The following is a 22,973-nucleotide window of genomic DNA, read 5'->3' as shown; positions in this document are numbered from 1 at the left end:
AGTGGTCCCTGAAAGTAAGTTTTATTTGAATATTAATCACTCCCCAATATAATATCCGTATTTAAACAAACAAAATCAGCTTAATTAATAAAACATTATATATTTTGAATAGCGTCCTTTCCAAACTTGTGTTCTAAAGTGCTTTCAGTAATATGCTATAGGGTAAACAGTTGGACTTGAATGAGTTCAGACTGTCTATGTCTCTGATGACAAGCGGAGGGGCGTTCCACAGAACAGGTCCGGCTTTCTCAAAAGCTCTGTCGCTCTAGGTCTTGGGTGTTCTTGGAACTGTAAGCTGTACTTGATCTGAAAATTCCTCTGTAGCATGTACAGATGATTAGTTCTTGGTGAATCGCTGGTGCCATACAATACCTCAGAGTACCATAGAGTGCTTATGTAGAGGCTCCTTGTATAGTCTTCCTGATCGAATGTTTACATCTAATTTAGGATGTCAGCTTCTTAATGTGTGAGTGTTGTTATGTCTTTGGTGCGATAAATAGTGTCGGTTGAAAATGATATAAGTAATTGATGATACAACCAAAGCAAGTCTTGTTCAAAGACATTTTAAGTTCGAAGGTGTCGGTAATTTCCGGGAAAAATTCTATATCTATACACAATACCTCTAATATACTTGAGGGGCGGTCGGGTAGCCTAGTGGTTAAAGCGTTCGCTCGTCACGCCGAAGACCCGGGTTCGATTCTCGACATGGGTACAATGTGTGAAACCCATTTCTGGTGACCCCCGCCGTGATATTTCTTGAATATTGCTAAAAGCGGCGTAAAACCATACCCACTCACTCTTCGGGTGGAGAACGAGTCCAAGACAGGTTGTGTCGCCGCTGTCCTCTTTATATTTCACCAAATCATCCAGGCATCTTCTGGCGTGTCGAAATGACAGAGCTACAACATCCGGGGCAGTTTCATCATTGCACGGCTCCGTGCGCCGTGCTTTCTGTGTTTCTGCTTAGAGAAAGTTACAGGGGGATGAGTAAGTGAGTGAGTTAAAATTTAACGTCGCATCGGCATTATTTTAGCCATATAGCGACTGGGGATGAGTAATAACTGGATTGGTTGTTGGTTGGTTTGTTGTTTAACGCTGCACTCAGCTATATTCCAGGTATATAATGGCGGTCTGTAAATAATCGAGGCTTGACCAGACAATCCAGCGATTGACAGCGAGTTTGACCACCCGATCCCGTTAGTCGCCTTTTACAAGTATAGTCGCCTTTTACGGCAAGCATGGCTTGCTGAAGACCTATTCCTCCCAGGATCTCCACGGGTCTGTAATAACTGGAAAGACGTGAACAAACTTTTACATGAAACCCTATCTTTATCTCGCAAATATATAATTATATGTGTACATTCGAAATTCGTAAATAATTATGAAAATATATACATTCCTAACTGTAAATTATTACACTAAACATGTTTGTGTTGGGCGGGCACAATGATCAAAGGGAGGCAACCGCTATGATGTGAGTAATTGTTAGATAAAAACAATTTTTTGAAAGAAACCATTTCTTTGCCACACACATGTATAATGACATGTGTACATATGAAATGCATGTATCATAATGAAAATATTTCATCACACTCCAAACAGTAAATTATAACACAAAACACATTTTTGTTAATCGGGCTCAATGATCAAAGGGAGACAAGTTCTGTCACGGGGACATGTTTCCGTGTAGTGAGGTATGAGCACTTTTGTACAGCGTGAATAATTGACGTACCGATATACAGGGGTAAACATACAGTGCGCTAAGCATTAGGGAGGTAACTCTAATAGAGAAGTATGATATATGGTTATAGAAACGTTTAGCAAGCACATATACAATTATATTACATCATTGTAGTCCCGTGAAGATCCGGGGTAGACTAGCTTGCCGTAAAAGGCGAATTATTATTGTCGTAAGAGGCGACTAACCGGATCGGGTGGTCAGACCCGCTAGTAGTAGATATTTTGATGAATACTTTGCCGACGGTTTGGCGGTTGCATTTGCCGTCGGTTGTAACCGGATTGCGCCGGTTCCGACTAGTGCGAGGGTGGCTATTTTTAGTGTGAGGGTGTGGTGTGAGGGGGCGGGAACCGGTTTTTAAGTGCGAGGGTGGGAAAACAGCTATTTTTGGGAGAGAGTCACTGTATATAAATAAATTTTAAGGAGTGTCAAACCAAACTATGGATAGGTATCAGTGCCAATATTATTTCTTAAAATTTTCAAATGAATGAATCACATTACATTTTACGTCTTCACTTTCTGTTATAAATAAATTCAAACAGAAGAAAAAGTCAAAATCAAAATAATAATTAAATTAAAAACTTGTAATACTTACATTACTGCAGATAGTGATATTTCCATATTGTCCTTCAAATCTATCATCTGATGAAATTTTTAATTGAAAACTCCATTTAAACAATCTCGAACAAGTTAAATTGTTTACTCTTCTCACGCATGCAAAGCTATACATAGAATACATGTACACATTTTTTTAGTTTATCGACTGGTTTAAAATGCGCAGGGTGTCTTGAAAACGACATACCCCGCTCAGTGTTAACACCCCTCGAGGAGGTCCAAGGATAGACCAAACGATAAATGTATGTTTCAACGAGTGAACTTGCCAGGGGGGTGTGGGTGGGTGTCGGGGTGACGTTATGTTTGTCAAGTCAGGCCGTATGTATTGTAACAGTTGAGTTATTTGAATGACGCTGAATTGAACATTTTATTCGAGACAAAATCAGCAAAAGTAAGTGGTGAGTTTATGAAAATGTACTTACACAAACAAATACAAGGTGTGAAGGAGAGCGAGAGATAAAAAGAGAGATTGGGAGAGAAAACGGCGTTTACCCAAGGATCTATGTAAATATGTGTTATAAAACTCAACAGCTGCGTTGAGTAACTGACATTTTCACTCTCACCTGCTGACAGTTAAGACGTCCGATTTCAACATGAAGAGAGTTTCAGAGGATATATTTGGACCTACAGTCATTTTCACAAAGTGTAGCCAGACCAAGTCGAGATAAATAAATAATAGCTAAACTGTCTCTGTTCTCAGATTGATATATTATATTAAAAAAGTGCAAGGATTTTGTTTGATGAGATAGCATTTTGCACTTTATCTAGCATTATGTTATTACTCTCTTTGCAGAACATGTCAGTCCGCCAGCAACTCATTCACCAAATAGTGAGTGGGTGTGGTTTTACGCCGCTTTTAGCACTATTCCAGCAATATCACGGCGGGGGACACCAGCAAGGGGCTTCACACATTGTACCCATGTCGGGAATCGAACCGGGTCTTCGGCGTGACGAGCGAACGCTTTAACCACTAGGCTACCCGACCATCCCCATTAAACAAATAAACACAAGTAACATTACTACTTTGACAATAGATTCTCTTTGCATATTATTCAGTCTTTGAACTAGCCTCTGTTACACAAGGTAGCACGGGTGGCCCAGTCGTCTAAGGCGCCGCGATTCGCTGTGCAGAGTTGCGTCCCTTTGGCATGCCAGAAACCTATGATTGTGGGTTCGAATCCCGGTTCGCCCCGATTATGTTTCTAGGTTTGTCAGCACCGTACCCGTGCTCGTGGATTTCACCGAAGTGGTAAACGTCTGAGACGTCAGCTTAATGTGGGAGGAAATCCCGAAGTGATGCAGGTCTCAAACGTTTACCACTTCGGTTAAAGCCACGGGGTTCTGTGATCAGATTGATTGTCGTTGGTTGTCAAAACGTTGAAATGTAATCTATTCTTCTCACTTGTACCGGGTTTGAGATCCACTGTGAGATGTCCGTAAGGGGTTTCAACAGCCCTTTCATAAAGAGTCATAAATTTACCAATGTCTTCAGGAAATATTCTTCTGGCAAATAACTTCACCTGCTGTCTGTCCGCTGGCGAATTGAAAAGTGTGACATAATGAGAATTTAGAGCAATGTCCCCCGATTCCTTACCTCTTCGGAAGAGGTTTTGCAATAGGAAAAAGATAATGACATTTTTATGGTGGGAGGTTTGGGTAAACAGACGGGAAATCCAACACCATCATGTTCTGGTTACGGGCATCGAAGAAGTTTTAATCTTCGAGATTGTAAGGTATTCCTTTAACAAACCGTACTTGGGGTAAAGTTTGAAGAATGCTATCGTAAAGAGGTTGCCACACAGTATAACACCAGACAATACAGTCGGGCAGGGGTTGAACAAATCCACGAAGTAATAGGTTGACGACAAACACAGACTTTCCGCATCCACTGGGTCCAACAACGATGCTATTGGAGGGTATAAGGAACTTGAATCGTCCGTGTCGCTGGTGCTCCCGAGATGAAAGCAAACGCGGAGATATTTTCTGATGAGGAGAAGGGTGTTTATCCAGAGGAGGAGGAGGAAGGTGTTTATCCAGAGGAGGGAGAAGAGAAGGCGAGTCTTGAGTTGACCTGTGCACCTGCTTCTGATGTCTCTGTAGATGATCTTTTCACGTTAAACTCTTGCCACAGTCTCTACAGGTGATAACCTCCATAGTGATCAAATACAAGTGCGCGATTAGAGGGTCTGAAGCATTCTTTTATTTCCCGCAGCCATGCGACGCTTTAAGGCAGGTTGGATTCGTTTCACAACATCCTTTACTTTGGACACAGGTTGTATGTTCAGTATAGTCATTTTCCCCTTCTTGGTTGTCATCTTTCTTCTTAAATGCAACCAGTCTCTTCGGCGACCCCTTTGATGCCATTGATCTTCTCCGACAGGTTTTTCTCGACTTGGTCTGGCTACACTTTGTGAAAATGACTGTAGGTCCAAATATATCCTCTGAAACTCTCTTCATGTTGAAATCGGACGTCTTAACTGTCAGCAGGCGAGAGTGAAAATGTCAGTCACTCAACGCAACTGTTGAGTTATATAACACATTTTTACATAGATCCTTGGGTAAACGCCATTCTCTTTCTCTCTCTCTCTAGTGTTCATATCTGAGAAAAATAATAATTTACTTAAATATTTATTTATACATAACACATTAAAACTACGTAGTTGTATTTGTTTGTGTAAGTAAATTTCATAAACCCACCACTTACTTTTGCTGATTTTGTCCCAAATAAAATGTTCAACACGTCCATGGCATTACTTTTAAATTTTGTTCCGAAGTTGTAATTTTAACATATTCTTCCTGCACAGTTCGTAAGATTTTTTCTGAATAGGTCAACAAATATATGTTTGCTTAGTTAAGATTTCATATCACACTCAACATTGTTCATTGTGACGCATCAGTTAGTGTTGACAGACATAGGGAGGCTTTCAGTGAAACACACTCATTATACCACGGGTCCTGTGCTTAACACGGGGAAAAACGAAAACCTCCATTCCGTTTGGTATAACGAGGGAGGTTGGGATGAAATGAAATGACTTTGGTTTAGACTGGTATACGGTATTTCCTCTAATAAGCGCTTCCCTGCACAACCCCAGGACGCTCATTAAAGATTAAAGACCCGGTGTTTATTTCAGACCCGACGCTTATTTCTTTACATTATTGTAATGTGTAATAGATGACATTAAACCACCGGATTTCAAATATTAAAACGGACACAAACACTGTTCAAATTGTTTATTAGAGACATGGCGCTTATAGGAGACTCGGCTCTAATTAGAGGAAATACAATATTTCTTGACTTATAAAATGTTTAACTAAGTGATGTTTTTTTATTTAATGATTGATTTATTTAACTAATGAATTTTTTATTTTTTTGTAACTATAAGTTTTTTGACCTGGTTGTACAAAGTATTTAGGATAAACATTTTAACACATAGTACACATGAAAAAAAACCCCGCAATTATATTCTCAAGATGCTAAAAGACATTTATATGGTGAAAAGAGAAAAATGGTATTTTAGAAAAGATAAACATTTAACACGAAAGTACAGAAGATGGTGGGTGAATGAGTTGGGGTTTTTTTACGTCGCTTTCAGCAGCTTAGGTCATTTGACGATGATGTGCAAAAAACTGAGAGGAAAGTCTACAACACCGATTTTGGCAGGTGCTGTACGTGGTGAAACACCGCGGACAACGGGCAGGTGTCTCTCAAACCAAGTGTGATGTAAGGATGTGATTCTAACATAAGCACACTGTGGAACTGTTCTCCTCGAGGTAAATTTTGCACTGTCCTCATCCGAGATGGCACCTAGGAGTGGCTACCAGGGTGCGGGGGACCTATTCAATTCGATTTCAATACTTTTAATATACGAAGGCGAGACCGCTGCTTTTTTCTAGTCTAACCTGTTCGACACTCCTTAAATCTATTAATATTCAATGACACTCCTCAAAACTATGCCGATACCAGTCTAACTGGTTTCGGCACTCCTTCAAACTATTAATATTCATCGACACTCCTCAAAACTATTAATATACGAGTCTAACCGGTTTCGGCACTCCTTCAAACTATTAATATTCATCGACACTCCTCAAAACTATTAATATACGAAGTCGAGACCGGTTTGACACTCCTTAAAATTTATTTATATACAGTGACTCCCTCCCAAAAATGCATCCGCCAAACCGTCGGCAAAGTATTCATCAAAATATCTACTACTCTCGCTGACTTGGTTGATGCATGTCATCGTATCTCAGTTGCGTGGATCGTGGATCGATGCTCATAATATCAATCACTGGATTGTCTGGTAACATATGTAATGCAAGATTCCGTTCTCAGATTCGTCGTAATTATGGCCATTGGTCTATCAGCACCATGCTCGTCCTCGTGGAATCCAAATTGATTTCCTCCCACACTTAATTTCAACAGCGTGATATAACTAAAATATTTTCAAAACGACGTCAATTTCAACTCACTCACCCCGTGTTCAACTGGGTTCTCTAGGCCGCATTGACAAATACCTTTGACCCAACAATGCAGTTTCAGCTAATGCCTGCTATGTCATTGTGATCCGATAGTTAATTCTATGAAGATGTTTATTTCTGTCTCCAAAGCGACTCTTGAACCAATTTATAAGATCCACATTTGCGTTCACCTGTCAATCAATTTCTTATACGCGCCAATCAAAACGCCGATCGCACGTCCGTGTTTGACGGCCGACATTGTCAAGCGATGAACTCTATTTCATTTTGTAATTGCTTTAAAATCTCGGAACGGCGTAAACATGAACAGGCGACTATGCTTGTCGTAAGAGGCGACTTAAGGGATCGGGTGGTCAGACTCGCTAACTTGGTTAATGCATCGTATCCCAATAGCGTAGATCGATACTCAGGGTGTCAGTCACTGGCTTAGACAAGTCCAGAATTGGTGATTTACAGACCGCCGTCATTAAGCTGGAATATTGCTGAGTGATGCGTTAAACAACAACAAAACAAACAAAACCTGATGTCGAACATAACATAACGTATTCTTCACTTGCAGCGTGTATTTCACAGCCGATTGATACAGAGAAAGCAAAGTTTGTATTTTTGTATTATTGTTTGTTTGTATTGTTCTTTGGCGTTCTTTTCATCCTACTTCGTGAAATAAACACAGGAACTGACGCATCCAAACAATGGAAGCAACAAACATTAATATATATATATATATATATATATCATTTTCATTTAGCATTTACACATAAACCGTCATATAATCTTTTTAATTGTTTCACTTGAATATTGTTCTGGCTACGGTTATCGTATCCCCCCCCCCCCCCCTCCAAAAAAAAGAAAAAAAAAAGAGAGCAGATTTTCAACAAAAATGACTTACTCGCTTAAAATACCAGGACTGGCGGCTGCGCAATGACCCGTTAGAAGAGCCCACGCTGTATGTGCGATGTGGAGGTTACCAAATACTTCTACATCTCCCACTGGCTACAAAACCTGAAATATTGTTAACTGATCTCTTCCATGTGAGCGAAAAGATGTACATTCAAATAATTAGGGCCCCACAAAGCTGTCTTAACGCAAAGGTGATCGGAATCCTCATACCTTAACAGGTTTACGATAGACGAAGCGCTAAGATCGGTTTGTGGAACGGGGCCAGGATATTTTATGAACGTTTCAATCGTTATTTTCCTTTGTTGCTTGTCTTCTATCAATACTATGACAACCAGTTGAATCTATCACGTGAGTTTGAGGTTCTGTTTATTGCAAACGTAGCTCTATGTACACCTTGGGTGTTGCCCCGACACATGCTGGTAAAACAGACAATCTTATAACCCAAATCTTATCGAAAATAGTTTTAGAACAGTGTTAATCAAGGGAGGCAACCCTTCTTGGCTTTATTTGCATGTAGATCGCCGAAGCACAACTTTTATTACAGTTATTTACATACTACTACTACTACTACTACTACTACTACTACTACTACTACTACTATACTACTACTACTACTACTTGACTTAAAGGGCAAGTTCACACGGAAATGAACCTTTTTTTCTTGTACTTTTTCCACATTAAAAGTGTTAACATAGAAGTGTCATAGACAAAAATATAAAAACATCATATTTAATTAACATATTTTTTGCACTAAAACGATTTATATTTTTCACATTTACCAAGTGTTCTATTTCCATAACAAAAACACCATGGCTTATGTCCCTTGCAATATGACGTCATTGGTGCCAATTGATAAACATTATGACGTCATCATGCTTTGTTAGAGCCGCTTCACGTGGTGTAGGTACAGTTTTGTGATTCTAGCATCTCAGATGCCAGCCAGAATTGTGTTATGCTGAGTCACCACTGCGCCGGAGTGTGTCGTAGACCATGTTGTTTTACCGCAAACTGGTCCTTGATATCTTTTGCGTTGAGAATAGACAGGGACCCAGTTGAATTGGCACCAATTACGTCATAATCTAAGGGGGATAACTCAGGCCTATTTCGCTCGTAAAACGAAGGCCTCATAGCGGCATATCACTTTCACACTATTTCCGAGCTTCCTACTTTCACTGTGAAAAAAAATGAGTTATATTTTCAAACACAGATACTAACTAATTCTAAAATTGCGTTTTGTTTAGAAAAAGAAAGAAAGTGATTTTTGCGTGTACACTTCCCCTTTAAGACCCGTGAAGATCCGGGCTAGAATAGGTCTCCAGCAATAAATGGAGACTATGCTTGTCGCATGAGGCGACTAACGGGGTCGGGTGTTCAGGCTCGCTGACTTGGTGGATGCATGTCATCGTATTCCAATTGCGTGGATCGATGCTTATGATGTCAATCACTGGATTGTCTGGTCCAGATGTGATTATATACAGTTCGTCGTCATATAGCTTGAATATTGCTGAGTGATATTAAAATTAATATTAAAAACCTCGGGCAATAATATGAAATGTCTAAGTAATAGCACTGGACTGGAGCCACCTCCACGATACACAACACACTCCTCCAGCATCACGGCATCACCAACCACTCTCACCTTCTCACACGAAGTGAACGAAGAAACTTAAAATATCGTCTAACAGGAAGTCGCCCCGTGAAATATTTTCTTGACGTTCATTTTCTAACAGTAAATGCTAAAATACAATAGCAGGAGCTGAACTGACATGCACGTGGTGTTATATCGGTGTAAGTACCTATGTTTGTGTGAGAGTACCAGTGATATTGTTTGTGTGAGTATCTGTGCAGGTATGAGAGTACCTATTTGTGACTGAGAGTGAACATGTCATTGTTTGTCAACGTGAAGGTGTGAGTGTTTGTGTCTGTGTGATTGTAGCAGCCTTCCATGGCGCCCATGCTTGGTGTGAGTGTATGTGTGATTGTAGCAGCCTCCCATGCCTTGTGTGAGTGTATGTGTCTGTGTGCCTGTAGCAGCCTCTCATGCCTTGTGTGAGTGTATGTGTCTGTGTGATTGTAGCAGCCTCTCATGCCTTGTGTGAGTGTATGTGTCTGTGTGCCTGTAGCAGTCTCCCATGCTTGGTGTGAGTGTATGTGTCTGTGTGATTGTAGCAGCCTCCCATGCTAGGAGTGAGTGTATGTGTTTGTGTGCCTGTAGCAGCCTCCCATGCCTGGTGTGAGTGTATGTGTCTGTGTGATTGTAGCAGCCTCCCATGCTTGGTTTGAGTGTACGTGTCTGTGTGATTGTAGCAGCCTCCCATGCTTGTTGTGAGTGTATGTGTCTGTGTGATTGTAGCAGCCTCCCATGCTTGGTGTGAGTGTATGTGTCTGTGTGCCTGTAGCAGCCTCCCATGCTTGGTGTGAGTGTACGTGTCTGTGTGATTGTAGCAGTCTCCCATGCTTGGTGTGAGTGTACGTGTCTGTGTGATTGTAGCAGCCTCCCATGCTTGGTGTGAGTGTACGTGTCTGTGTGATTGTAGCAGCCTCCCATGCTTGGTTTGAGTGTATGTGTCTGTGTGCCTGTAGCAGCCTCCCATGCCTGGTGTGAGTGTATGTGTCTGTGTGATTGTACAGCCTCCAATGGCGCCCATGCCTGGTGTGAGTGTATGTGTCTGTGTGATTGTAGCAGCCTCCCATGCCTGGTGTGAGTGTATGTGTCTGTGTGATTGTAGCAGTCTCCCATGCTTGGTGTGAGTGTACGTGTCTGTGTGATTGTAGCAGCCTCCCATGCTTGTTGTGAGTGTTCGTGTCTGTGTGCCTGTAGCAGCCTCCCATGCCTGGTGTGAGTGTATGTGTCTGTGTGATTGTAGCAGTCTCCCATGCTTGGTGTGAGTGTACGTGTCTGTGTGCCTGTAGCAGCCTCCCATGCTTGGTGTGAGTGTATGTGTCTGTGTGATTGTAGCAGCCTCCCATGCCTGGTGTGAGTGTATGTGTCTGTGTGATTGTAGCAGCCTCCCATGCTTAGTGTGAGTGTATGTGTCTGTGTGATTGTAGCAGCCCCCCATGCTTGGTGTGAGTGTATGTGTCTGTGTGATTGTAGCAGCCTCCCATGCTTGGTGTGAGTGTATGTGTCTGTGTGATTGTAACAGCCTCCCATGCTTAGTGTGAGTGTATGTGTCCGTGTGATTGTAACAGCCTCCCATGCTTAGTGTGAGTGTATGTGTCTGTGTGATTGTAGCAGCCTCCCATGCTTAGTGTGAGTGTATGTGTCTGTGTGATTGTAGCAGCCTCCCATGCCTGGTGTGAGTGTATATGTCTGTGTGATTGTAGCAGCCTCCCATGCCTGGTGTGAGTGTATATGTCTGTGTGATTGTAGCAACCTCCCATGCCTGGTGTGAGTGTACGTGTCTGTGTGATTGTAGCAGCCTCCCATGCCTGGTGTGAGTATATGTGTCTGTGTGATTGTAGCAGCCTCCCATGCCTGGTGTGAGTGTACGTGTCTGTGTGATTGTAACAGCCTCCCATGCCTGGTGTGAGTGTAAGTGTCTGTGTGATTGTAGCAGCCTCCCATGCTTAGTGTGAGTGTATGTGTCTTTGTGATTGTAGCAGCCTCCCATGCCTGGTGTGAGTGTATATGTCTGTGTGATTGTAGCAGTCTCCCATGCCTGGTGTGAGTGTAAGTGTCTGTGTGATTGTAGCAGTCTCCCATGCTTGGTGTGAGTGTATATGTCTGTGTGATTGTAGCAGCCTCACATGCCTGGTGTGAGTGTATGTGTCTGTGTGATTGTAGCAGTCTCCCATGCTTGGTGTGAGTGTATGTGTCTGTGTGCCTGTAGCAGCCTCCCATGCCTGGTGTGAGTGTATGTGTCTGTGTGATTGTAGCAGTCTCCCATGCCTGGTGTGAGTGTAAGTGTCTGTGTGATTGTAGCAGCCTCCCATGCCTGGTGTGAGTGTATGTGTCTGTGTGATTGTAGCAGTCTCCCATGCCTGGTGTGAGTGTATGTGTCTGTGTGATTGTAGCAGTCTCCCATGCCTGGTGTGAGTGTATGTGTCTGTGTGATTGTAGCAGTCTCCCATGCCTGGTGTGAGTGTATGTGTCTGTGTGATTGTAGCAGCCTCCCATGCCTGGTGTGAGTGTATGTGTCTGTGTGAGTGTAGCAGTCTCCCATGCCTGGTGTGAGTGTAAGTGTCTGTGTGCCTGTAGCAGCCTCCCATGCCTGGTGTGAGTGTATGTGTCTGTGTGATTGTAGCAGTCTCCCATGCTTGGTTTGAGTGTATATGTCTGTGTGATTGTAGCAGCCTCCCATGCTTGGTGTGAGTGTATGTGTCTGTGTGATTGTAGCAGCCTCCCATGCCTGGTGTGAGTGTACGTGTCTGTGTGCCTGTAGCAGCCTCCCATGCTTGGTGTGAGTGTACGTGTCTGTGTGATTGTAGCACCCTCCCATGGCGCCCATGCTTTGTGTGAGCAGGTGCAGCTGTCATGTATTCATAGATGTGTCTGTGGTCACTGGTGTTTGTGCAAGGGGAATGTTAGTATGATCCTGTGTGAAGAGGTGTTAGTGTGAGAAGTGCGTGTGTCTGTGTTTCCGTACATGTGCTGTGTTGGTGTCAGGAAGTGCGTATGTCTATGTTAGGGTGTACTGTGTGGTGTGAGGAAGTACGTGTCTGTGTGATGATGTACTGTGTGGTGTGAGGATCACGTGTCTGTGTGAGGATGTACTGTGTGGTGTGAGGAAGTGCGTATGTCTATGTTAGGATGTACTGTGTTGTGTGAGAAAGTATGTGTGTCTGTGTGAGGGTGTAGTGTGTTGTTTGAGAAAGTACGTGTGTCTGTGTGAGGGTGTACTGTGTGGTGTGAGGATCACGTGTCTGTGTGAGGATGTACTGTGTGGTGTGAGGAAGTGCGTATGTCTGTGTTAGGATGTACTGTGTTGTGTGAGAAAGTATGTGTGTCTGTGTGAGGGTGTACTGTGTGGTGTGAACAGGTACGTGTGTCTGTGTGAGGGTGTAGTGTGTGGTGTGAGGAAGTACGTGTGTCTGTGTGAGGGTGTAGTGTGTGGTGTGAGGAAGTACGCGTGTCTGTGTGAGGATGTGCTGTGCTGGTGTGAGGAAGTTCGTGTGTCTGTGTGAGGATGTGCTGTGCTGGTGTGAGGAAGTACGTGTGTCTGTGTGAGGATGTACTGTAGTGGTTAGAGGAAGTACGCGTGTCTGTGTGAGGATGTACTGTAGTGGTGTGAGGAAGTACGCGTGTCTGTGTGAGGATGTGCTGTGCTGGTGTGAGGAAGTACGTGTGTCTGTGTGAGGATGTGCTGTGCTGGTGTGAGGAAGTACGCGTGTCTGTGTGAGGATGTGCTGTGCTGGTGTGAGGAAGTACGTGTGTCTGTGTGAGGATGTACTGTAGTGGTAAGAGGAAGTACGTGTGTCTGAGTGAGTGTGTACTGTGTGGTGAGAGGAAGTACGTGTGTCTGTGTGAGTGTGTACTGTGTGGTGTGAGGAAGTACGCGTGTCTGTGTGAGGATGTACTGTAGTGGTGTGAGGAAGTACGTGTGTCTGTGTGAGGGTGTACTGTGTGGTGAGAGGAAGTACGTGTGTCTGTGTGAGGATGTGCTGTGCTGGTGTGAGGAAGTACGTGTGTCTGTGTGAGGATGTACTGTAGTGGTGTGAGGAAGTACGTGTGTCTGTGTGAGGGTGTACTGTGCTGGTGAGAGGAAGTACGTGTGTCTGTGTGAGGATGTGCTGTGCTGGTGTGAGGAAGTACGTGTATCTGTGTGAGGATGTACTGTAGTGGTGAGAGGAAGTAAGTGTGTCTGTGTGATGATGTACTGTGCTGGTGTGAGGAAGTACGTGTGTCTGTGTGATGATGAACTGTGTGGTCTGAGGAAGTACGCGTGTCTGTGTGAGGATGTACTGTCTTGGTGTGAGGGCGTGTTGGGGTGTGAGGGCGTGTTGGTGTGAGGGCGTGTTGGGGTGTGAGGGCGTGTTGGGGTGTGAGGGCGTGTTGGTGTGAGGGCGTGTTGGGGTGTGAGGGCGTGTTGGGGTGTGAGGGCGTGTTGGTGTGAGGGCGTGTTGGGGTGTGAGGGCGTGTTGGTTTGAGGGCGTGTTGGGGTGTGAGGGCGTGTTGGGGTGTGAGGGCGTGTTGGTGTGAGGGCGTGTTGCTGTGTGCATGTGCAAGCTTGTTTGTATTCATTTGCGTCGGTCTGAGACTGTTTGTCTGTATGACAGTGTGTTGACGAGAGCATGTGCTTCAACATGAGCTCAGAAGGACACGCCTTTGGCAAGAAGTTGAATTTTACCACTCAAAACACATTAAAGAACACCCACAATTGGAAAGATGTGTGTTGCATACTCACCAGCCATGACAGATTAACTATAGCCATATGAAAATATCGGGTGCTCTTCAACTTCGTTTGAGGCTTATATATATTTATGTATTCGTGTTAGTGTTGGTGTGAGAAGGGGCGTAAGTGTGTGCTGACAAGTGTTTTTGTTAGTGTTGGTGTGAGCAGGGGCGTAAGTGTGTGCTCACAAGTGTTCGTGGTAGTGCTAGATGTGAGCAGGGGCGTAAGTGTGTGCTCACAAGTGTTCGTGTTGGTGTTAGTGTTGGTGTGAGCAGGGGGGTAAGTGTGTGCTCACAAGTGTTCGTGTTTGTGTGAGCAGGGGCGTAAGTGTGTGCTCACAAGTGTTCGTGTTAGTGTTGGTGTGAGCAGGGGCGTAAGTGTGTGCTCACGAGTGTTCGTGTTAGTGTTGGTGCGAGCAGGGGGGTAAGTGTGTGCTCACGAGTGTTCGTGTTAGTGTTGGTGCGAGCAGGGGCGTAAGTGTGTGCTCACAAGTGTTCGTGTTAGTGTTGGTGTTGGTGCGAGCAGGGGGGTAAGTGTGTGCTCACGAGTGTTCGTGTTAGTGTTGGTGCGAGCAGGGGGGTAAGTGTGTGCTCACGAGTGTTCGTGTTAGTGTTGGTGCGAGCAGGGGCGTAAGTGTGTGCTCACAAGTGTTCGTGTTAGTGTTGGTGCGAGCAGGGGGGTAAGTGTGTGCTCACAAGTGTTCGTGTTAGTGTTGGTGCGAGCAGGGGGGTAAGTGTGTGCTCACAAGTGTTCGTGTTCGTGTTAGTGTTGGTGCGAGCAGGGGGGTAAGTGTGTGCTCACAAGTGTTCGTGTTAGTGTTGGTGTTGGTGCGAGCAGGGGGGTAAGTGTGTGCTCACGAGTGTTCGTGTTAGTGTTGGTGCGAGCAGGGGCGTAAGTGTGTGCTCACAAGTGTTCGTGTTAGTGTTGGTGCGAGCAGGGGGGTAAGTGTGTGCTCACAAGTGTTCGTGTTAGTGTTGGTGCGAGCAGGGGGGTAAGTGTGTGCTCACAAGTGTTCGTGTTCGTGTTAGTGTTGGTGCGAGCAGGGGGGTAAGTGTGTGCTCACAAGTGTTCGTGTTAGTGTTGGTGTTGGTGCGAGCAGGGGGGTAAGTGTGTGCTCACGAGTGTTCGTGTTAGTGTTGGTGCGAGCAGGGGGGTAAGTGTGTGCTCACAAGTGTTCGTGTTAGTGTTGGTGTGAGCAGTGGGGTAAGTGTGTGCTCACGAGTGTTCGTGTTAGTGTTGGTGCGAGCAGGGGGGTAAGTGTGTGCTCACGAGTGTTCGTGTTAGTGTTGGTGCGAGCAGGGGGGTAAGTGTGTGCTCACGAGTGTTCGTGTTAGTGTTGGTGCAAGCAGGGGCGTAAGTGTGTGCTCACAAGTGTTCGTGTTAGTGTTGGTGCGAGCAGGGGGGTAAGTGTGTGCTCACAAGTGTTCGTGTTAGTGTTGGTGCGAGCAGTGGGGTAAGTGTGTGCTCACGAGTGTTCGTGTTAGTCTTGAGGGCGGTCGGGTAGCCTAGTGGTTAAAGCGCTCGCTCGTCACGCTGAAGACCCGGGTTCGATTCTCGACATGGGTACAATGTGTGAAGCCCATTTCTGGTGTCCCCCGCCGTGATATTGCTGGAATATTGCTAAAAGCGGCGTAAAAACATACTCACTCACACGTGTTAGTGTTGATGTGAGCAGGGGCGTCAACGTTCGTGTGATCCCTTGCAACCGTGATTGATATTGTAAATTGGTGTCAGAACGAGAATAACTAATCAAGCGTTAAGTTTAAAAATACTCATATATAATATTTTCATTGACGACTCAAGTCATTAGATCTATAAGATCGACTTGAAGTACAGTATTCATAGTTCCACAGACACTCAAACTCAGGGAACTTGATCTGTGTCGCGCCAACCTGACGTGCACAGTTGTTGGTATCCACAGACACTAGCACTTGACAACAAAAAACAACCTCTCCCAAATAAAAAGTCAAAATACAAATACAACCCATAAGACCCGTGACGATCGGGTTACAATAGGTCTTCATCAACCCATGCTTGCCGTAAGAGGCGATTATCGGGATCAGATGGTCAGGCTCGCTGGATCGATGTTCATGATATCAATCACTGGTTCAGACTCGGTTACTTACAGACCGCCGCTATAAAGCTGGATTAGTGCTGACTGGAGCTTCAAACAAACAAACAAACAAACAACTCATAGCATCACAGGTTTGCACTTCATTATTGCAATCTTTGACGTTGTTGAAGGAGGCTGAGTACTCTGCAATTGATGCAATCTTTCAGCTATCAATTCAGTAGCCTGATCTGACAATAGCCGTTGAGCCTTAAACAGATGTCGGGTGAGTCATACTGAACGCTCACTAAACCTCAATCTTCCCACGCTTAACGCCCGCTGTGACTCCGCTGGTTATCGAACGTGCAGCTGGCAGCTTGCCAAGTGGCGCGGAAATATATCACCACGCACTGATCACGCGCAGCGGAAGGTAAAGGACGCACTGCGCTGCTCATATATCAAACAAGGGTGAAGGTCATCATGCAGTGATCACGCACTGCGAGTATGGGGAACACACTACGTCCTCTTCCTCGTGAAATTGTGTCGGTGATCTTGAGCCATGGGAGATCTCCTCCTTAGCAACACGAGCCCACAAGGACCGAGTCGCCACCGTGACAGCACTTATGCTGAGACGGAAGTAGAACAAGTGTCAGTGTAAATTAGCTAAGAATGGGTTAAGGGTCAACTGTTCCGGATGTAATTTAGGCATATCCTGTTAGGTTTATTTATATAGTGGTACTCTGCGACGCCTAATGAGAGTGTGGCTTCTGCAGAGGATGTGCGCATCTCCAAATCTGTATCCAAGTATGCTAGATATGGAGTAGATGTTAAAATTTAATTTAGGGAGGTGAAGGTCGTATGCCGTCATCAGTGTCTCTTGTAGCCAGGATGGTCCCGAGGCACAAAATGTACCTTGGAGATTAAATTTATCATGAACATCATGTGACCTTGACCTTGACCTTGAACTACTTCAATCTTAAGCAGTTACCGCGACGGTTGTCAGCTTCAAATAGTTTTAATAGATTGTTGCGAAATGTATACACATCAGCACCGGTGCAAATCCGCTGGGATCTGGGTTAGAAATTGTCCCAGATTCCATTTCTGGTCGTAGGATTAACTGGGATCCTGTCTACCCAAACGAGTGAAAGCGCTAAGCTTGGTGCGCAAACCAACGGCTGAACCAGATTAAATTGGATCGGGTTGTCAAGCTCTGTGATGTGGCGGACTTCATGTAATCGTGTCGGATGGCGTGGATCGTCTCGCTGTTTTCTACCCCAACTACATCATGTACTGGTCACCGTGACATAGCTGGAAGAGTGCTGACTCACTCAACCACTGTGTTGGGCGTTACATGAAAGCGAATAAAACAGTTTTGACATATTCTAAACGACAAAACATGTCAAGATGTCGACATGGGTTGTAAGTACTTCCGGGTTACAGCTATTAAACACGTGGCAAGGTGGTGAGAAACACGCACTCTTTGCCTTTATATTTATTTTAAAAGACAAGTTAAGGGTGTGTCCCGCTTTTTGGTACCTTTGGTAGTTTCTTTTGTTTGTTTGTTTGTTGTTTAACGCCGCACTCAACAATATTCCAGCTATATGACGGCGGTCTTTAAAAAATCGAGTCTGAACCAGACAATCCAGTCATTGACATCATGAGCATCGATCCACGAATTGGGATACGATGACATGCATTAACCAAGTCAGTGAGCCTGACCACTCGATCCCGTTGGTCACCTCTTACGACATGCATAGGTTGCTGGGGACCTATTCTACCCCGGATCTTCACAGGTCCCTTTGTTAGTCGTATAGCTGGGATATTTCTTAATCAACTACAGCCCAAACAATCTAAATATCTTGCAATATGCATTCGTTTTCCAGAATCGGTTCATCAGAACGGAACTGCATGTAGCTGCCTTATTACTGTTTATAGATGCGGAAACAACAGTTCCCCTTTGTTTCCCTAAAGCGGAAAACGTCTACAGCCTGGGTAACCGTGGGCAGTCCGCGCACATAAAGCTGTCACAACGAGGATAAAACACCCACTCATCCAACCACCCCGCTTCCCATTCCCTTTGAGTACACCACTAAAGCCACACATCCTGAAGCGTTGAGCATTTAATATTTAATTATTCCTCCATAACATTTTTTTCCCAGTTGATATTCAGAGTCCGAGAAGGAGAGTCGCAATTTTCCATGAATAGACATGAAATCATCTTCGTTATGACAGGGACGTGCAGAGTTGCGTCCCCTAGGTGTGCCAGAATCCTATGATCGTGAGTTCGAATTCCAGACTTGCCCTGATGTTGATCCTTCGTTTGCCATCACCATCACCATAACCATACAAGACCTGCATCACTTGTGGATTTCGCCAACCAGACAGCTGACACACCGCGCTGTAACTGAGATACTCATTAAAGCTGCGTTGTTCTCAACTAACCTCTTTGTTCAGACCATTGAAAGTGTGTCAACCAGGGGAGAATGTTGTGGCTGAGCAAGTTTATTATCGTTGCGAAATCTACAGACAGACGATATTGACAGCGGCCATAAGGACAAACATTAAAAACAAATGTTGTCGCAGCAGGGCAAGTACAGGTGCCGACCACATGTAGATGGGCATTTGTTCGAAAGACGTACAACCTCATTCACTTATCTGTCATTTTTTAAAGACATAATTTATTCAGAACCGGTCTCTCTGAGGTAAGACAAATAAATTCGTTGATTTTCAATCAGATTTAAATTTACAGTTCCCTTGTTATCTGCTTATGGTCGACACGTACACCATGGTAATTATTGAAGCCCGGCTTCACGTGATCCAAACTAACACGTATCACACCTCCACCTCTGTGTGCAATCACTGCGATCAGTACTTTGTATTGACATAACACCGCGATTCCTGTCCCTGTTTGAATCTATACCGCCAGGTTACCTGGGAGGATATAGTTCCTGTTTCCTGGCAACAGCTGGCATGAAAAAAAACACCGAGCATGCTCGACATGCAAGCTGGTTATGAGCAGTGTATACCTAGTACCACAGATGTTTTATTTTCAATTAATTCCATACATTTTAGTTGCCAAGAAAATACTTCTGACGAGCACTGTTAATCACCCGTAGTCTACACAAAACTACAACTGCTTTATAAAACAAATCCTAGCACCAAAGCCCACTTGATATTTAAAAAATGTTTATTAAGCCACGGAGAAACTGTAGCCTAGTGGTTAAAGCGTTCGCTCGTCACGCCCAAGACCCGATTTCGATTCCCGACATGGGTACAATGTGTGAAGCCCATTTCTGGTGTCCCCCGCCGTGATATTGCTGGAATATTACTAAAAGCGGCGCAAAACCATACTCACTGACTCACTCACTCTCTATCTCTTATTTCTCATCATCGACCGACCCAAACGATGTTTTGATGTATTTGACATGCTTAAATCCCGTTCCGTTTCCTCTGTACATTTTGTATTAAACAATAATTTAACAACCTTTGTTTTATTCATTGAAAATCAAAATTAAAACTGAATTACAGTCTTACATTTCTTTCCCTTATTTGATTAGAAATATAATTCTTCATGTGGCTTTATCCGTTGCTATTGGAGTAACGTTTTGTCATCTACAGCATCATCGATGCTTGAAAATTGAAAAAAGCACGATGCTAAATCAGCTGTCCAGTCAAAATACTCACATGAGCGAGAGACTGTCTGTGCTAAGAGAGAAATAGGAGCGCCAGAAATGGTAATGTCATTTCCGAAACGAAGATTTGGGTGGGAATGGGTCCATTGTATTTGTCATTATAGAATGGAATTATAATAGACTGGAGAAGGTTACAAAAAATAAGAAATTATAAACATGTTTATCGGGCATTAAAACCCCAACGAATGCTGTTTCATATTAACATCTTTGATAACACTATATAATTCGCGTTTAATTGTGTCATGGTAGAATGGAGATTAAAAAGAATGTATTTCAGTGCAGAATTAGGTTACCTGTAGATTTAAATCATGAGTGTCAGTCATTATTATTGCCAATGAAATATTTAATATAGTAGACACTGATATCCATGTTTGACACCTGACATTGTATGAAGAGGAGACTTCATTGTATCTGTCTGTTGGTATTTTGCGCGTGTGTAAAAATCCTCTTGCCTCGCTTTTGAGAAAAATGTGCCCGAGAAACATTTAATAATTATTATTATGTAGCCGAAGCGAGAACGTAGCGTAGAGTCGAGATGTAGATATTTACTAAGTGGGCTGCCTGTTGTCATCAATGTTGCGCAAGACGCGCGATGTTGTGCGAGACGGTCGATGTGCAAGACGCGCGAAGATGGGCAAGACGCGCGATGTTGGGCAAGACGCGCGATGTTGTGCAAGACGCGCGATGTAACCAACGTTGTGCAAGACGCTCATGCTTTTTGTTTTTGTTTGTGTTTTTTGTTTGTTTGTTTGTTTTTTGTATTATTTTTTTTAATTTTTATTTATTTATTTTTATTTTTATTTTATTTTATTTATTTTTATTTTATTTATTTTTTTTGGGGGGGTCGTTGCCTAACGCCGCACTCAGCAATATTCCAGCTGTATGACGGTGGTCTGTAAATAATCGAGTCTTCACGAGTCGATTGAACAGATACATTGCCGACACACGTAAGACATATCCATAGTCTAATGTCCACATTGCCCACCACTGTAATGTACACGCTGTGGACACATCAGTACACGTTGGACACGTGCAGATCCGGGGTAGAATAGGTCTTTAGTAACCCATGCTGGCCGTAAAAGGCGACTATGCTTGTCGTGACGGGGTCGGGTGGTCTGGTTCGCTGCATGTTGATACATGTCATCGTAAACCAATTTCGTGGATCGATGCTCATGACGTCAATCACTGGATTGTCTGGTCCAAACACGTTTATTTACAGACCGCCGCCATATAGCTTCAACTTCAATACACGTTGTGAGCACTTCAATACCCGTGTAGACACTCCGTATTGATTTTACCTGTATTTTTTGCAAAGGCACGCACTAAGTATTTCCGCCTGAAATATAGTGACACAATTGCTGTAAATAATGGGGGAACCACAACACGATTCTCAGCGACGTTAATGAAGTTCAGCGACGTAAATGAAGGTCAGCGACGTTAATGAAGTAAGATCGGTTTTTGAAATTGCCAAAACGAGCGTGTTTGCGAAAGACGTGCACCGGAATAAATATTTTCTTCCGTGGTGAGGCGGGCAGCAGCAAAATAATGGTCTAACGTAGATTCTATACCGCAAAGCGAACCAATCAGAATGCAGGATTCTACAATAAGGAAGCTACTACACTAGTGACTCGAGACTTAATATTTGTATATCAGAATCAGATTCATAGTTATTCGGTTTTTTTTGGCATTGATGCCTGTTAGTCACACAATGCACTCCTTTTGAAAACACACAGTGAATTGCAAAAAAATGATGCATGTGCAGCGCATAGTATGTTGCTTTTTAGTAGAAATAGAATGTGAGAAGTAACTTGGATCTCCACAGCAAGGTCGTGCCCGATTCACGCTTCACGCAGGTGAGCTCCAATTCCTGCTCGCCACATGTGACATTCAGTACCTGCCGACGCCCTGCTGTGAAACACGTCATTGTTGATCCTGACACATGTTGTTATGTGTATCTAGTCGACCCTAGAAGCCTGACACGCTGTCCGATTGCTGTTGGCAGCGTGCCAACTCACGATATCAGTACCCGGATGTAGGTCAGGGCTGTAACGCCCTGTTTACCATCATCCCGTGATGTTGGCGCCTAGCAAGGTGGCAGAACATATGGCTCGATGTCCATTTTAGTTACAACATTCGAAGTGTCATGTTGTCACATACGTCCTCAACATATAACAATACATTAACAAAACTGTTAAAAGTATTGTATTTTAGGAGACCTCCAAATCAGCAACTGACAGTATATTGCTCACACCCCGGACGTATATACGTCTTTGCTCACAAAACGCATGTCGTTTCTTTCCAGTACCCGGGGACATGTGACCACTCATTCTTTTTAAATTGTTGACAAAACAAATTTTTAATTAAGTTTTTGAATTGCAAAAATGCTTGTCTTCACACTCAAAATAGGGAAGATTTGATGCATTGCAGGGAGTGAAAAAGAGACAGCTGATTGTTCAAGTGTTGGTGGAACTGACGAAAGGGATTGTTGCTCTTGGAATGAGTGAATGATTTATTCTGTGACCTGCCAATGGTCTTGTCCCGGCCCGGGAAGTCAGGTTAAGCCTTGATCGAAACGTATTTGGCTACAAGAAGTTAGCCGGCTTCACAACCGATGTCCGAATAAGCTGGCAGGCTGGCAGCGTCGGGAGACGGCAGACGACATGTCGCTGTCATCGATATCATCTGCAACCGTCACTGGTATCAATCGCAGCTGCGTGGATAAATTACACGACTAAACTTCACAGAGAGGCGTGCGAGGCTGTGGTATGACGACATGACGCTTAAATGGGTGGAAATAAACGGCGATCTTTATTTATGATATCAGTGGTATTGTGTAAGACACGTGTGCGTCGTCAGTGTTGCGCAAGACACCAATGTGCAAGACGCGCGATGTAACCATTGTTGTGCAAGACGCTCATGTTTGTTTGTTTGTTGCTTAACGCAACACTGAACAATGTTCCAGCTCTATGACGGCGGTCTGTAAATAGACAATCCAGTCATTGACATCATCAGCATCGTTCTACGCAATTGGTATACGATGACTTTCACTAGTCAGTGAGCCCGACCACCGTTAGTCGCCTCTTGCGACAAGCATAGTCGCCTTATATGGCAAGCATGGGTTGCTGAAGACCTATTCTCACGCGGATCTTCACGGGTCGCAAGACGCA

Source organism: Haliotis cracherodii, unplaced genomic scaffold (genome assembly GCF_022045235.1).
Source record: "Haliotis cracherodii isolate W230 unplaced genomic scaffold, xgHalCrac1.p SCAF_15, whole genome shotgun sequence".
In the NCBI taxonomy this organism is placed as follows: Eukaryota; Metazoa; Mollusca; class Gastropoda; order Lepetellida; family Haliotidae; genus Haliotis; species Haliotis cracherodii.
Note: the sequence above shows the minus strand (reverse complement) of the source record.